Source organism: Ambystoma mexicanum, chromosome 6p (genome assembly GCF_040938575.1).
Source record: "Ambystoma mexicanum isolate Mex_15411 chromosome 6p, UKY_AmexF1_1, whole genome shotgun sequence".
Classification (NCBI taxonomy): Eukaryota; Metazoa; Chordata; class Amphibia; order Caudata; family Ambystomatidae; genus Ambystoma; species Ambystoma mexicanum.
In genome coordinates this window covers 1,545,401,640-1,545,419,108 of record NC_090935.1, presented here as the reverse complement: position 1 = coordinate 1,545,419,108, position 17,469 = coordinate 1,545,401,640, and the positions used below count along the sequence as shown (strand labels likewise).

At 43.8% G+C, this 17,469-nt stretch overlaps 1 protein-coding gene across 1 annotated transcript in view; it reads left to right on the top strand.

Moving 5' to 3' along the window:
* DNAH6 (dynein axonemal heavy chain 6) overlaps nucleotides 1–17,469 on the top strand; it is a 3,423,448-nt gene that overhangs the window by 991,968 nt on the left and 2,414,011 nt on the right. The gene's annotated exons all lie outside the window — the stretch shown is intronic.

The window sequence follows — 17,469 nt, the reverse complement described above, 5'->3', positions numbered from 1 at the left end:
CTGTAGGCTTCTGTTTTCTCTCATATGGCAACATGGGAGCGAGATTAACATGAGCTTGTAATGACTGAAATGATGAAAGCCTTGGCCATCCACTGTCTAAAGAGCACATTTTAATATGCTGATATAATAAATGGTATGTGAAGATGCAGAAAATAGACTCCATGGAAACTGGAGCATTTACATATGGGATCGACTGGCAGCTCTGAGGGGGAGCACATGAGACTTTCCATATTGGGTTTGCTCGAGTATACACAGCACATCATGTATGTGCCCCTCACAAAATTAATTATCAGATAGAAACACTTGATGCATTGTAGCGAAGTATTTGTTCCAAATCACTGAAGCATTGACAATGAAGATTACCCCTGCTAATTGCGCAGGGAGTCTTGATTCTATTAAAGACAAGGAGGCGAGCATTATGCTTCATCCATTTTATTCCTCTCTCCAGCAGTTTCAACAATAACAATTTCGTTAACATCCCTGCTGGGAAACATTTCTTTTTTTTTCTTTTTATGTCAAGACGAGGCGAGCATTATGCTTGTTCAAAGCTTGTCAACACTATCTCTGCAACTGTATGTACAGGCTTAAAATAGAATGTTCTAAAAGTAGTATCACTGGCCTAGTCGGCTGCTCATAGGATATCTTGCAACATCGCACCCTGTGCTAGGGCTTTTCAAGCCATCGCGCCCCTAACAGAATGCGCTCCAAGTTTAGCCATATTTATTTGTGCTAACTGCACAACTTCTCTGACCCATCTTGCTATGGTGGCTGCCGCTACTGCTTTGTGGGGTTTTCTACGCGCTATAAGCAACTGCATCGTCCCAGTCTGCCTCATTTCTGCTCTCCTATGCTCATAATCTTTTATGCAGGCTGCTACACACCACTTCGGGTGCTCCTGCAGGTAGGGGTAGATTATTGTCACCGAATCAGTTTTAGTCCTTCTGTCTAAAGTGAAGGTTACTCCTTCTGGTCCGTACACTTTCCTATTTATGTCTAAGGCTCTGACGTCTGCTACTCTTCTACATGACACTAGACATAACCACATTGCCAGTTTGCCTGATAGTTGCTTCAGTGACAGATACTTGTTCCCTGGCCAGCTGGCTAGTAGTTTCAGAACTACTGAAACATCACATAACTAGTCATACTTTGGTTGTGGCGGATTCCTAAATCTTATTCCTTTAAGCAGTCGGATTACTGCTAGGTTCTCCCCTACGAGCAATTCTTCTATGGGTATGTGGCCCGCTGATATCGCTGATCTGTATACTCCAATTGTTCTATAAGCCTTCCCGTCTTGAAGTAGTTCTGCCAAGAAATTTAGTATCTCTACTAAAGGGGCGGAAATGGGATGAAGAATGCTCCTTTTGCACCACTGTGGCCATCTGTTCCAAGCTGCGTCGTAGCTCTTTCTAGTCGATGGTGCCCATGACTCTGTGCTGAGTCTGGCAGCCTGCGCTGAAATTCCAGGGAGATTCCAGCATCTCCTGCTATCCTGCACGCCATCAGCGGGAGGAACACTCTCAGAGGATGATATGACCCAACTGGGTCCGTAAGAAGGCTGTCTCCTGGTGGTAGTATTCTCGGGTAATCTGTCACTAGTTTCATCAATGTTGGAAACCATACTTGGCGATTTCCATATCAGTCCTACTACTATTATTATCGCTCTCTTCCTGCGCACCTTCGTCAGCACTCTGTTCATCATAACAAATGGCGGGGAGGTGTAGTGCATCTCTCCTGTCGAATCCTGCAAAAATGCATCTACTCCTACTGCTGTCGGATCCAGTCTCCAGCTGAAGTACTTGCTCTTTTGAGGGTTCAGTCTGGACGCAAACAGATATGTATGTACTGGTCCCCATATCTTTTCTATCTGCCGAAAGATTTCCTTGTCTAGCATCCAGTCGCTGGAGTATGCTAGGTGTCTGGAGTTCCAGTCCGCTACAACATTTAGCAAACCTGGGAGATATTCTGCTACTACTGTTGTCCCTGACTCTAGGCAAAAGTGCCAGAAGTCCTTGGCTAGTTACGCTAATAATTTGGACTTCGTCCCTCCTAAATGATTGATGTATCTGACTGCTAATATGTTGTCCATTTTCAGCAGGATACATTAATTCACTTTGTCCTTCCTAAAAGCCTTGATCGCAAACGACCCGGCCAATAGTTCTAGACAGTTGATGTGTAGTTTGAGTTCTTCCGTACTCCATTTGCCCCCTGTTTCTAGTTCTCTGCCGCGAGCTCCCCAGCCTGCTCTGCTGGCATCTGATTCTATCACTAGTTCGGACCAGTCGCCGAATATGGCTTTCCCGTTCCAGGCGTCCATATTCTTTAACCACCATTCCAGCTTCGTCTTCAACTCTGTCTAGAGGTACTAGTTGATGGTATCATAAGCCCTGCTGTAGATGTTTTATCTTCAGTCCTTGCAGGGCTTGATAGTGTAGGGGTCTAGGCAATATCGCTTGGATCGATGCTGCCAGTAGACCTACTACTCTCGCCATCGTCCGCAGAGATATCACAGTTTTGCTGAGGCAATTCCTTATTTCTCTCTTTATAGCCCTTATTTTCCTGGCTGGTAATTCTAGTGTGGCTTGCTTGGTGTCTATGACGAACCCTAGAAATTATATCCTCTTCGCTGTTATCACTTCTGACTTCTCTTGATTCACTAGGAATCTTACGGATGTCAGGAGGTTTGTCACCCAGTTTGTCTGGTACAGGAGTGTTTCTCTGTTGTCCGCCATCAGCAAGATGTCGTCCAAATCTATAATCATTCTTATGCCTTTCTCTCTGATTATCACGGCTATGGGCCTCATGAGTTTCGTGAATGCCCATGGTGCTGAGGCTAGCCCAAACGACATTGTCGCAAATTGCCAGAATCGCCCTCCCCAGTCGAACGCTAGAAAGGGGGCGATACTCCTTCTGGACTGGTATCGTGAGATAGGCATCTTTCAAATCGATTCTCGTGAGCCAGTCGTTCCATCTGAGGGTATCTCTGGGTTGAAGGATTCCCTCCATCTTGAAATGGTGGTACATTACCCAATTGTTCATCTCTCTCAAATTTATTACAGGCCTTACTTTGTCCTTCCTGTGTACCAGGAAAATATTGCTTATAAACCTCGGGGTTGTCATGCAAGTCTCTATTGCTCTATTGTTTGCCAGACTTCGCAGCTCTGCATGTAGTGTCTCTCTCTGCTTGGGCTGAGTATAAGGGGAGGAGGGGTATTTCTGTAAACTCTAACTGCAGGACTCTGACTGTCTGTAATACCCAGGCATCGCTGGAAAGTGTGCGCCAGTTCTTCCAAAATCTCGATGTTTTCCCCCCCACTGGCGGGTATATATGTTGTCTCACCTGCAGGAAAGTTCTGTACTCTTCCCTGTCCTTTGCCTCGCCTTCCTGTTGGGAAACGGCCTCTTGGGTGAAAGAAGGTGTCCTGCTGCCTGTTTTCCCAATAGTGGGTCCTGTTGTTCTGAGGCCTCCTCGTGGCTTGGTAGCGACTGGTCACTCGACGCGGTACCGACCGGTCCTGGCAAAAACTCTTCGGGGAAATATTTTCTTTATGGAGGCTTGTGCATTCTCCAAGGAGGTGTAGGTTCCCACGAACCTCCCCATTTCCTACCTGAAGGTCTATCCAAATAACAATTCTTGGGCTGTTTCGCCTGCTTCGTAGGATGCCAGATCGCCTAACTTGGGGTCTATTTTGAGGAGCAGACTTCTTATGCGCTCGGATGAGATGACGCAATTAGCATTTCCTAGGAGGCAAACTGCCCTTTGGGCCCAGTTAGCGAGCACCTCCGGGTCTACCTCTTCTCCCGTATCTCTTGCTCGTTCGGCCAAGTACATGATCTTCGCTAGCGGTCCTGCTAGGTCGAGCACTTTTTCTTGGCAACTTTGCCAGGAGCGGTCAATCCCTTTTCTGGGATCTCTGGTAGTCTTTAAAACAAAGGCCAACATCTTAAGATCTAGCTCCGGTGCCTCTGCTACTTTTCCTGGTAGTTCAGGTTTAGGACATTCTTCTCTCATCCTCTGTCGCACCTCTTTTTCTAGAGCTCTACGTCACCTGTGGGTCATGTATTTAGTAACCCTGGGTGATGGTAACCACTCGGAGGACTTTGGGTTTCAGATGCCCTCTGGCTGGAACATATCCGAAGTCCCTTCTTCGTCCTCTGTGTTGTTGAGCTTTCTCAACTTCTTCCTGGGTGGAGGTTGTACCTCCTCTTCCTCCTCCTTATTGTCTTCCTCTTGCAAGGATTTTGGGAACCCTGTGGGCTCCTCTTCCCCTGGGGAGAGGGTCTTGAGGCTCGGCACTCCCGACTTTTGTATGAATGCGTTTCGCAGCCTTAAGAATGTGTCGGTAGCCTCAGGGGCCTTCTGTTCTGCCCTGTCTGTATGACCCGGAGGGTCAGAAGAGTTCTTTCTCTTCCGGGCCTTCTTACACCCCTGTGGGTCTTCCAGCGTGACCCTAGTGGACGTGCTTTCTTTTGGTAAGGTGCCTGTTTCTTTCTGGCTCAGGTATGTCTCGATAGTTTGTAGTCTCTGAGCCACTGCCTCTATGAGTGAGTACCCCAGCACGTCTTTGAAGCTATAGGCCAAATCCTCAGAATAGGCTGCCTCTTGCTGCTCCTCACTCCATTCAAATTCTGCCATTTTGGTGCTGGCTAGTGCCTTGTAAATACCTTTTCAGGTGTAGTGGCACTTCCACTGGCTCACTCAGTGATGTAATTGAGGCTGCACCTTGGTCTGCTAAGCAGGCTTCTATTTAATGCCCTCTGTGTGCGCTAACCCGTGTTTGGCTGAGTGGAAAAGCGTTGCTTTTTGAATTGCTGAGGGCTTTGGAGCTGTAATACCCGATCTGCGGGTGTAAAGGACCTGTTAAACTTGTTTTACGATCTCCGGAGCAATCACAATCTTATCACAATCTCTCCGTGAACGATGCGAACGTGAGCGTAGTATTACGCTTGTTCACCTGAGAATGCTGCTCCTCTATGAGGGTGGGGGCTGTGTGGAGCTTCTTCGCATGTGCAAATGTTAAGCTTTTCCCCAACGAGGGTGGGGGCTGGCTCCCTGATTCGCAACGTCTGCTTTCCCTCTTGACAGGCGGATGCTCCTTAGCCTGCAACGGAGGTCGGCGAGCCCCAGGTGTGCCGATAATGCGGCACAGGGCAGCCTGCTCCGTTCCTATAAGTAAAAATCATTTGGATACACTGCGTGCTCTAAATTCTTGGAACCCTGACGTGGATGGGACTGCGCGCGCTACCGCAATACATCAATTATGTTTCTAAGACACAATATTTACTCAGTAACAGTATACATTACGCAGCTACAAGTAAAGGTACTTACCTGCTTGGAGAGCAGGAAAAGAAGAGGGAGAGAACAGGAAGAGGAAGGACTAAGGTCACGTGGTCAGGAGAGTGAGACTACAGGGAAATGTATTTTTTTTGGGGGGAAAAAAATGTGTTTTCCCAGATGGGATGTTAAAGAAATTGTTATTTTTTAAACTGCTGTAGAAAGGAATAAAATGGAAGATGAAGCAAAACGCTCGCCTCTGTCTTGACATAGAATGTGCACCACCACTGCACTGGAAAAATAGTATAAAAAAACAAGCCACAACAGGTTTTAATATTGTGAAGGAGACTATGATGCACATTTCCAATCTGCTCTGCGAAGTCTCTCAAGCGCTCAGTGCAACACTCGTTTATGGTTCTTGCTGCCTTCGAAGTAAAAGCTGATAACGTTCAGTGCAGAGATAAAGATGTTTATTAAGAACATTGAGCCGTCTAAGAATTGGTACTCCCGCTTACTAGAGCCCATCTGTGATGCAGATCCAAACGCCCTGGCAAATTGTCTTACTGCATTAGTGGAAAAAGACAAAAGTGAATGAGAGATGAAGGCCTTTTGCATTGATCAACTGGATGTGTTTCTTCGGGAGGAGACCCAAGGATCAAGAGCCTCTGCATCATCCACAAGGCTTTCTGGGGCCTGGGAGCACACTACCTCCAACTCTCTCTTCCTAAACATCTCCCTTCTAGAGCTCTCCCCGCTCATCCACTTCAAACTCTCTGAGGGTTAGACTCTTTTCCAAGCAGAGAGTTGGGGGCAGATCTCTCTCCTCAACTCGGGCTTCCCTCTGGAATAGCCTCCCTGCCTCTCTCAAACTTGAGCAGAACCACCTGCGGTTCCGGAAGCAACTCAAGACCTTCCTTTTCGCTTCCGCTTTCTCTCTTCCACTCCCCTGCTGATGTCTGACTGCTCCCCGCACTGGTCACCTGGCTACCCCCTGAACTTGGGCCATGCTCCTGTATGTCCAGCTGTCCTTGCACTGCCTCCCGGCTCCCCCAGCACTTATGGTCTGTCTCTTCAACCCTACAGTCTCTTCTCTCTGCACTTATGAGTCACCCACTGGCTGCACTTACTGAGTTACCTGCACTTCTCCCCCCGCCCGACCCTCTAGCACTTCTCCCCTTCCACTTCTCTGCACTTGCACGATCTGAATGACACAAGGCCTAGTAAGATCGCTGTTTTGTCCTCCCTCGGTTCCCCCTCCTTGTCTTGTTGCGCCTAGAAACACTTGTGTACAGGCGCATTCTAAATGCCACATCATATCATATCATATATCATCATTGTGTCTTTATAAATTAATACATGTCTGGTGTTTAATATTATACTTATGTTCCTGAACTTTTTAAGGATGTTTCAAACAGAATGCTCAGTGTGCCATTCTACTCAAATGCGCCAAGAAATTACAAAAAATGTCTGCGATAAGCTCAGTGTGCCTGCTTATTACTTACACAGTGTCATTTATCAGAATGGGGATAAAAGTGACGCACTTGAGACACCAACAACAGTTATTTTCTTTGGGGTAGGTTGGAGGAAATTCCACAGGCACTATGGAAGATGTCCCAACAAAACAAGAGGGACATTGTACAGCTACCAGTCATAGGATGGAGGATAACAGAAAATCCCCCATATTGGTTATTTTGTTGATGCACATAATTTAGAATGTTCCCACTAGCTAAAAGGGAACCCCTGGATACCAGATTCTACTTAAATATATTTTAACCCACACTTGTCCTTCAATATCAGGCTGCTGCTCCTTAGAGAGCTCATACAAAGCCAGGCCATTGTCACACACCCAATGCTGCCAGCCCACATCCTACAGAGTACAGTTTCACAGTTTTACCATCATTTATTGATGTGATTGATATGTTTGCCCTAAAGTTAAACGTTAATGGCTTCTACATTTTGCCAGGGCTCTGTGGCTTGTAGTGGAAGTAGCAATTTTGGCTCTGTGAACTTAAGTTTTGCCAGGAAAAGAAAGAGTGTTGTCTCTTTTCAAGCTTTGACACATTAGGCACGAGAGACCTTGTGACAGCTGCATCTACTGCCATGATGTTACTGCCTGTGATCTCTGCAAGGGGCTTATTTCAAGGTCCAAGTCTGATGGGGAGAGAAGGCTCGCAGCCTGGCTTCACAAGGTGAGAATGAGCAGAGGCACAGACAGAGAAGGAGAGGAAAGGGCTTGCTGGGGAGGAAAAGGCCAACCCTGAAGACTTCAGCTTTGCAAGGTGGGGGCATGGTAGTGGTTTAAAAAAGGCAAATGTTACCCTTTCATTATCGTTACCCCCTTCCTTTATTAGCTGTGGAGGCAACAGTGGGTGATGCGCCGGCTGGCAATAGTGGTGCTGATTAATGTTCTCCGTTGCTGTAGTTTGTGTCATTGTCCGCGAGATTTGAGTCAACATTGTCTGTGGCGATTCACTGGACCCTGTCGCTAGGAGGCAGCTGACATTGGTCAGAGGCCGCAGTTTCATACAGGTCAAGGTCTCTACCTAGATCAAGTTTCCATGTTATCTGGTCCCACTCTCTTCTCTGGTCCCACTCTCATCGTTGACTGTCATCGTCATCTAGAAAGCATCATTGGGCATTCTCTTATTTGTTTCAGAGTCATTTAAGGCATTCTGGCCTGGAGAGGCCCTGGGAGGTGTCCAGGACATCGGCAGGCAATGAGGCAAGTCTTCCCCCACCTTGATGGAGAGGATTTCCGTGGTGAGCAGACACCATCCTCCCAGAGAACGGATCCTGGGGCTCAGACCTCAGCCTTTTCTAAGGGAGGACTCGGAGTGGGGGGGGTCAAAGCTGGAGGATGGAGAGGATGCATGAGAGGAGGTCACAACCCCCTCAAGAGGATGCCAAATTATGAGCGACTTACTCCTTCTTTGCCGGATGATAGTATGGTGTTACAAGACTTGTTATCCTGTGTAGCAAGACCGGATGTGCAGGGAGATGAGAATGAGGAGTTTGTACTGAGTCAAAACTCAGCAGGTCCTGCAAGTCAACGCTTCAGGTACTGTGAAAAAGCTGAAGTTGTCACCCTGGCTAGTTCCTGGGGATCTGTCATCCAGGTGGCCAGGACACGACCATCGCTATTGGATCCAGTTCCTGGGGGTGGACCAATGAGGGAGGATCACCTGTATGGGGGATCCTTGAGGAGCGGGAGAGGGACACCGAAGGGTGAGACGCGGTATCCAACTTCTGTCAACACCTTTTCCCCATCCTACCACGTAGGATATTTCGAATGACTGCCCCCCCTTTTCCAACACAAACACTTTCGCACAACACGAAAGACAACGGACTAACACCAGAGACGTTTACCTGACATTTCCCAATACAACGGTCAGGCAAGGTCCAGCAATTGACCAGAACCACACACACCTGACGGCCCTTTCCCTTCCCCACATGGATAAAAGGTGAAGCACGAGAGCACAGGATGAGCAAGGCATACTGCACACGTGAGGGCTAACTCAACACGGCAGTTCAAGAGGAGGCGAAAGACAGTGAATAGAGAAAGGGGTTCCATGTGATAAAATCGCAGCAAAAATTGCCGTGATTACAAAATATTGCGGCAAAAATGCTGTGGTTTTTGCGCTGCAATCCAAGTAAAGGATGCGGGGGACACCCCTGCAACCCCTGGACCCATTATATCATTTAAGGGGAGTGGGGGACACCCCTGCGGCCCCCGCTCCCCTTAAATGGTATAATGGGGCATTCCTTTACCAGGTCAAACCATGGCATTTTTGCTGCAATTTTTTTTTTTTACCGCAACATTTTTGCTGCGATTTTATTACCCGATACCCAGAGTGGGTGACGAGGAGGGACGTGACCTTACGCTTTTCATTCCAGGCCCGTGAAATCTCTTCAATTGGAAATGCAAGACCGCGAACAAAGGCCAGCGTGTGTTGCAGCAGATGTCTATGGTACGCAAGACCCTCCTCTGCTAATAAGCCAGGGAGAGACGTTTGTCTCTGTGGTACCAACATTGACTCGAAGGAGGAGAAAGCCAAGTGGTTCATCACAGCCGGAGAGTCGATAAGAAACCTAACTGTGTTGAATGAAAAGTAGCAAGAGCTGATTTGAACTTTGAAAGGAACTATTGAGAAAAGAGGGGCAAAACCCATAACAGAGGCGACCAGCACCACGTGGGTGCTCAGTCAGGAAACTCTGTGCGATTGCTCGATGATGAAAGACTACCGTAACCAGAAGGCCCTGGGAAGAGGCAAATAGAGAGCAAAGTGGTCTTTGACCGACCAATGATTGTGAAAGAAGGGGAAATGAATCCCGCATGGTGAAAACTAATGCATGAACTGTTTATTAAAAGTTATCAAGAGTGAACCCCGGCGGAGGGATGCTAACGAGACGGGTGAAGTATAAAGTCCCATAGTGAACTGTCTGTAGAAGTTGGCGAGAGTGAACCCAGCAGAGGGAAGCCGATGTTAGACATGATTGTATGCAATAACCCTGTGGGAGACAACACCACTCTTGTCCTCTTGTTATTAGGGAACCCACCTATTGGTATAGGTCTGTACTACATAAGTTAGTAGTGTGAATGAGCAGCCAGACTTATCTCAAGAGGGGTGCATGTGAGCGGTAGAGCTGTAGCATTGAAATCCACAAATAAAAGTATACAAATAACTTACTTTCAAGGTTTTCTAGTAAAATTATTATTTATTTAAGTCAGTTTTAAATAAGCCTTCTTTAAAAAGGGCAATATGCAACAATAAAAATACACTTCATAACACTTTCTCAAAATCAATATAAGGAAGTATATATGTGTTAGAGATGCTTCATAGACACTTCCTATACCCTCAGGTGACTTCAATTACTAGGACAGTATTGGCATTCATATATCACTTTTTGTACTTGGTAAGATTCTGAGGTTGTGGAAAAGTAAACAGTTAGGGAAGGAAAGAGGTTAACGGGTTCTCCGAGCATGTCAATACTTTTCAATCTCCCAATGAAGTCTAGATTAGATATTTCCCAGCAATACAAGTTAACTTATGCACCACCTATGAAGGACAGTTAGAATCAAAGTCAATGGGTTAGAAGAATCTGCAAGGAGCCAGGACAGCCAAAGTCAATTTGAACAATTTCTATGGAGCTGAGGCACTTCTTTAGATAGCACAAAGTCTTGCACAAGGTTTAGAGAGTTTGTAGAAATAGAATCACTGTTGGGCCACAGACTGTTAGGCTTGTGAAATACAGAGCTGAGATGACCTCTGCAAAAAGCAGCTACTGCAAGCCTCAAGTGAGATAATGCAAGCTACTGGCGAAAGAGGTAAGTACACCTTAGACAAGACAGTACCTTAGGTTTGAAGAAGAGGATCCAGCTGGCTTCTGTACTGGTTTGTCTTGCAGATCCTGGGTTCCTGGGCCTCAGTCATGGGGACAAGAGGGAGGACGTCTGGAGAACTCCTGCACTACAGTTTGAAGGTCGGCGGCAGCTACAGGCTCTTTTCAATTCAGCGGCACTTCGCAGTTTCAGCTACTGGGAAATAGCACCACTGCGGATCTTGGACACTTTATTTGCTTCCCTTGCTTCTGGAGTCCAGCTCTCTGGTGAGGTGACTCGGTCTTGGGTCATCCTGTTCGGGAGGGTCCTGAGGATCTTCCTGGAGCTCTGATCTGGTTTTCCCGACCCCTGGCACTCGGTTCCAGCAGTAGCAAAGAAGTACAGGCAGTTGGGGAAGGCCCTCCAGCAAAGTTTGTCTTGGGGTTAGTTGGTCCCACCAACTCAAGGGAAGAAGTCGTCCATTCCGGGCTTCTAGTCGATTCGAAATTGGAGCTTCAGCACTGCAGCAGAGCTTCATCGGGCATTTCAATGGAACAGGATGGTGCAGCATGCTTCTCTTCCAGATTCCTTCGTCGGATGTTTCATCCAGTCGTCTGCTATGCCTTCAGTCCAAGAAACCTCACCTTTTTATGCAGGTTTCTCCCATCCATGCACAACCTAGATGTCACTCACACAGCAGGGTGGCTAACCAATTAGCACTGGGTGCATTCAGGTAACAAAGCAGACCAAGGACAGGGAGTTTCGGGCACCTCCCTCGCTTCCTGCCCTGTCAGACACACTGTAGCCAGAGGCTGGTTTCAGCATTGAATCCTGCCAAAGGCAATACAAATAAAAGGGTTAAATCTGGTTTGGCGTGCAGAGCAAAACCCAAGAAAGACCTCACAAGCTAGAAATGGCGAAAAAAGAAGACCAGTCATTTTGACAAAATGGGCACCCATGGGTGCTATACTGCAGCTGAGGGTTCAGCCTGTGGTAGAAACACACAATGGTAGGAAAATTAAACCACTGCAACCCGCCATTAAAAGTCATGAGGGTTAACATAAAAAATGTTACATGAGTAAGTAGGAAAAATGCTGTAAAAAAGTGTAGAGAAGCACACCTTATGCATTTACATTCAAGGCTGATACTGAATTACAACAGTTCATACTTGTATTTAGGTGCCACAGAGCCAAATCCTGGGCTACAGGATCAATTTAAGTGGAAAAGCATGTGAAATCACTTTAAAACAAAAATGACCGTCGCTCCGTGCACACTTTTGGGCATTAAACAATGCAAAATAATATTTTTCAACGTAGCGTTTTAACATGTGTTATTTAATCTAAATTGAATAAAGTAAAAATAAACATCAATTCTTTTGGCATTTGCTTATTCAAAAACAGTGCATCAACACAACATTACAAGGTTAGAACTATTTCTAATACTTATTAGTAATTGCTTTTAATACAGAAACAACAAAGAATTTCCTTCTTTTTTTGTGTAGAACATAAAATGTCTTTTAGTGTTCTAAGGAAAGTTAATTTCCTATTTTTCTCTTTAACGCTACACTGGTCCATTTCTTTCAAAATTCATTGTGCAACTCCTGGCGGATAGCCTTCTTGTTGTTACGAATCTTTAATTCACAGCGTGTTTCGTGCAAATGACGCCCTTCATCAGGTGTGCACAAGTGTCTTTTTCAATAAAAGATTTTCTGCAAGTTGAATAATATAAACATTCTTTTCAGTTGAGTTACTCATCTCATTTCATTTGATTCAATAACTTATGTTATTTCTAAAGAAAATCTAATTCTCAGACCTGTGGACCACTGACTGTACTTTGCCTACTTCTTTACTTCAGATGGAGCAATGGATTAGCCAAGTCCATAAGTGAATTGAAGATAAATGTAATACTTGCCATTTATGACAATGGGGTTTTTGTACCTGGACCAGTCGCTACAGTGATAGCGCTGTGCCCCAGTACAAAAACCTGGATTTTCTTAATAATTCCCTCCTGTTTTATGAACTTGAATCATACATTTGTACTGCTCACCTCTGCTGGTAAGCTGATGCGGGATCTGACTGAAAACTGGTTGGCGTGCAACTATCCAATGTTGCTTTTAAACATCTTGTCTGCTTGTTAGTGTGTCGTGGGTCTTGTTTCCCTGCAAAGCGATCAAATTTGTAAGTTTTACATTGCTGTGATGCTGTTTTAACAAGATGGAGGCTCGTATGCAACATAAATTGCTGGAAAATACCTTTTCAGATCTTTTTAGACGCCTTTCTTGCTTCGCGTCTCGCACGTTATATTCTGTGCTTTTCCTTGCCTGCGTATGGTCCGTTTGTCATCACTGTTTAGCATTCCTTTTTCGGCGCGTCGCCCTGTTAGATACAGATAAGATAAAACTCTTCGGGCCTATCTCCAAATGTGCACTGATCTGTAGTTGTATTTAGTGCAACATGTGTCTCCTTACCTTGTTTGTAGTAAGGATTTTGTTAATTTCGTCTTTCTCCCCAGCGCTTCGCGTACATTGTTGTTCCCGTCGCTATGGAAACTGGATCCCATTTCCTGGTTCGTCTATCCCTTATCTAGAGGAGGTGACTTACAAATGTTTTTGGCCGGCGCCATCTTATAGTGAACTAGTTTACCCATTGTCACCTATGTTTGTTGTTCAATCTTTTGTGATGTATACATTTGTGCTCTTGATCTGCGTTGGTATGTGTCGATCTATTAACCACATTTAGCCTCTTTGTTTAACTATTTACTTTTTTGCGCTGAGTTTCTGCAATTGTGTCATAATTATTTCTCATCGAAAATCTGCTGATGTTTTGGCTTTCTTTGGTTATTCACAGAAAACAGCTTAAGTCCCAGTCTGCATTCATTCCATTTGACTGCATAGAATTGAGTTTTTCTATCTAGTAGGTTTCTTTTTGGAGCAGGATTTTATTTAAGTTTCCCCCCCTTCTTGATGGTTTTACTTGTTCCAGTATGATAAATCTTATTTGAGCAATATTGTGTCTCTCTTTTTTGAAGTGCTGTGCGACTGGAGATTTTACCGCGCCCGTCCTTATGTTCGACTTGTGTTCGGACCATCTCGTTTTTGCCTTTCTAGTTGTCATTCCTACATAATATATGCCACATGGACATCTTAATCCACATACCACATATACCCTTTGTGGGGATGGTTAATACTGCTGGCCTTAATCAAGTTGTTTCAGTTGTTGCAATTATGACAGGGTACCGTTCCTTTGTAATTATCCAAAGTTTCTCTTTTTGCCGCAAAATCTGCTTTAATCAAGTGTTCTTTTATGAATTTACTTTTATTGTAAGCAAAAAGAGGTGGTTCGGGGAAAAGTCTTTTCATCATTGGGTCAAGAGTCAAAGTGGTCCAATTTTTCTTAATTATCTTCTTGATTTTGGGACTCTGTTGCGAAATGGTTGTTACATACACCAATTTCTCTCCTTCTTCATTGCTTTTGGGTTTAAGTGCATCTGTCCTACTGATCTTACTGACTTTTTCAGCACTTGTATTGATGTTTGTTGGTTGGTACCCTCTTTTTCCAAATTTGCTTTTTAGATCTTTCGTTTTCTTATTGTATTCATCTTGTTCTGAGATAATACGTCTATATCTTAGAACTGAATGAATGTATGCTTTCTATTGTTTTTATTTTAATGAAAGCTACTAGCATGTAATATGCTGTTTCTGTCTGTTTGTTTTGTGTATATTGTTTCCAATTTACCTCTTTTTTTGTATACTTGTACATCCAGAAATTCAATTGTTCTTCTGCTCGTTTTGATTGTCAATTTGATCCTTGGTGCCAAGTATACAAAAAAGAGGCAAATTGGAAACAACAATATACAAAAAACAGATAGAAACAGCATATTACATGCTAGTAGCTTTTATCCAAGAAAAACAATAGAAGCATACCGTTCAGTCAGTTTCTAAGATATAGACGTATTATCTCAGAACAAGATGAATACAATAAGAAAACAAAGATCTAAAAAGCACATTTGAAAAACGAGGGTACCAACCAACAAACATCAATACAAGTGCTGACAAAGTCAGTAAGATCAGTAGGACAGATGCACTTAAACCCAAAAGCAATGAAGAAGGAGAGAAATTGGTGTATGTAACAACCTTTTCGCAAGAGTCCCAAAATAAAGAAGACAATTAAGAAAAATTGGACCACTTTGACTCTTGACCCAATGATGAATAGACTTTTCCCCGAACCACCTCTTTTTGCTTACAATAAAAGTAAATCCATAAAAGAACATTTGATTAAAGCAGATTTTGCGGCAATAAGAGATACTTAGGATAATTACAAAGGAACGGTACCCTGTCATAATTGCAACAACTGCAACAACTTAAGGGCAGCAGTATTAACCATCCCCACAAAGGGTATAAGATTAACCTCCACCACTCATCCACATGTGACTCCAAAAATGTGGTATATGGAATAAGATGTCCCTGTGGCATATATTATGTGGGAATGACAACTAGAAAGGCAAAAGCGAGATGGTCAGAACACAAGTTGAACATAAGGCGGGGTGCAGTAATACCCCAGTCACACAGCACTTCAAGAAAGAGAGAGACAATATTGTTCAAATAAGATTTATCATACTGGAACAAGTAAAACCATCAAGAAGGGGGGGACACTTAAATAAAATCCTGCTCCAAAAAGAAACGTACTGGATAGAAAAACTCAACTCTATGCAGCCAAATGGAATGTATGCAGACTGGGACTTGAGCTGTTTTCTGTGCATTACCAAAGAAAGCCAAAACATCAGCAGATTTACCATGAGAAATAATTATGACACAATTGTAGAAACTCAGCGCAAAAAAGTAAATAGTTACACAAAGAGGCTAAATGTGGTTAATAGATCGACACATACCAACGCAAATCAAGAGCACATAATTTATACATCACAAAAGATCGAACCACAAACATAGGTGACACTAGGTAAATGAGTTCAGTACAAGATGGCGCCCGCTAAAAACATTTGTAAGTCAGCTCCTCTAGATAAGGGATAGACGAACCAGGAAATGGGATCCAGTTTCCATAACGACGAGAACAACAATGTACGCGAAGCGCTAGGGAGAAAGACAAAAATAACAAAATCCTTACTACAAACAAGGTAATGAGACACACGTTGCACTAAATACAACTACAGATCAGTGCACATTTGGAGACAGCCCAGAAGAGTTTATCTTATCTGTATCTAACAGGGCAACACGCTGAAAAAGGAATGCTAACTGAGTGGTGACAAATGGACCGTACGCAGGCGAGGAAAAGCACAGAATATAACGTGTGAGACGCGAAGCAAGAAAGGTATTTAAAAAGATCTGAAAGGTATTTTCTAGCAAACTATGTTGCATACGAGCCTCCATCTTGACAAAACAGCACCACGGAAATGTAAATCTTACAAATTCGATCGCTTTGCAGGGAAACAAGACCCACGACACAGTGACAAGCAGACAAGATCTTTAAAAGCAACTTTGGATAGGTGCACACCAACCAGTTTTCAGTCAGATCCCACATCAGTTCACCAGCAGAGGTGAGCAGTACAAATGTATGATTCAAGTTCGTAAAACAGGAGGGAATTATTAATAAATTCCAGGTTTTTGTACTGGGGCACAGCGCTTTCACTGTAGCGACTGGTCCCGGTGCAAAAAACCCCATTGTCATAAATGGCAAGTATTAAAATTATCTTCAATTCACTTAGACTTGTCTAATCAATTGCTCCATCTGAAGTAAAGACGTAGGCAAAGGTCCTACACTATAGCTCAACAAGAGTATTTTTTCAGCAAAAAGAGGCCAACTTTACCATCGGTGGTCCACAGGTCAGAGAATTAGATTTTTTTTAGAAATAACATAAGTTATTGAATCAAATGAAATGAGATGAGTAACACAACTGATAAGAATGTTTATATTATTCAACTTGCAGAAAATCTTTTATTGAAAAAGACACTTGTCCACACCTGATGAAGGGCGTCATTTGCCCGAAACGCGTCGTGAATTAAAGATTCATAACAACAAGAAGGCTATCCGCCAGGAGTTGCACAATGAATTTTGAAAGATATGGACCAGTGTAGTGTTAGAGAGAAATAGGAAATGAACTTTCCTTAGAACACTAAGAGACATTTTATGTTCTACACAAAAAAAGTAGGACATTCTTTGTTGTTTCTGTATTAAAAGCAATTACTAAGAGGTATTAGAAATTGTTCTAACCTTGTAATGTTGTGTTGATGCACTGTTTTTGAATAAGCAAATTCCAAAAGAATTGATGTTTATTTTTACTTTATTCAATTTAGATTAAATAACACATGTTAAAACGCTACCTTGAAAAATATTATTTTGCATTGTAAAATGCCCATAAGTGTGCACGGAGCGACGGTCATTTTTGTTTTAAAGTGATCTCACATGCTTTTACACTTAAGGAGGAAAAAGGGGCTACTAAGTAACTCCCCAGTACTTCCCCATAAAATGGGGTGTACTGGACCTACACAGGAAAAACAGGTAAGTAAAGACAATTGCACTTTACCACTCTTGGGAACAGTAGTTTACCCAAGAGAAGGTATTCAAACCTTATGATAAATCCAAAGGACTTCTCTGTGACACTGCACTCAAGGTGCTGTTTGTCATGATACAAAAAGCAGATGTCTATGGAGTTTGTCAGGCTCCATAAACAAAGAAACACAGAGTCAAATTCAGATAACAAAAACATGAGGGAGTTAGGTCTCACTCACTCCAAGATAAAACTGAAAAGTCCTAAAGTCCAGCAAAAGAGCTGGGGGTCTCTAAGGTTGAAGCACAGAAATGAGAATTCTCCCTAACAGCCGACAACCAGAAAAACGCGTTGAGCGAAGTAAACCCATCCAATC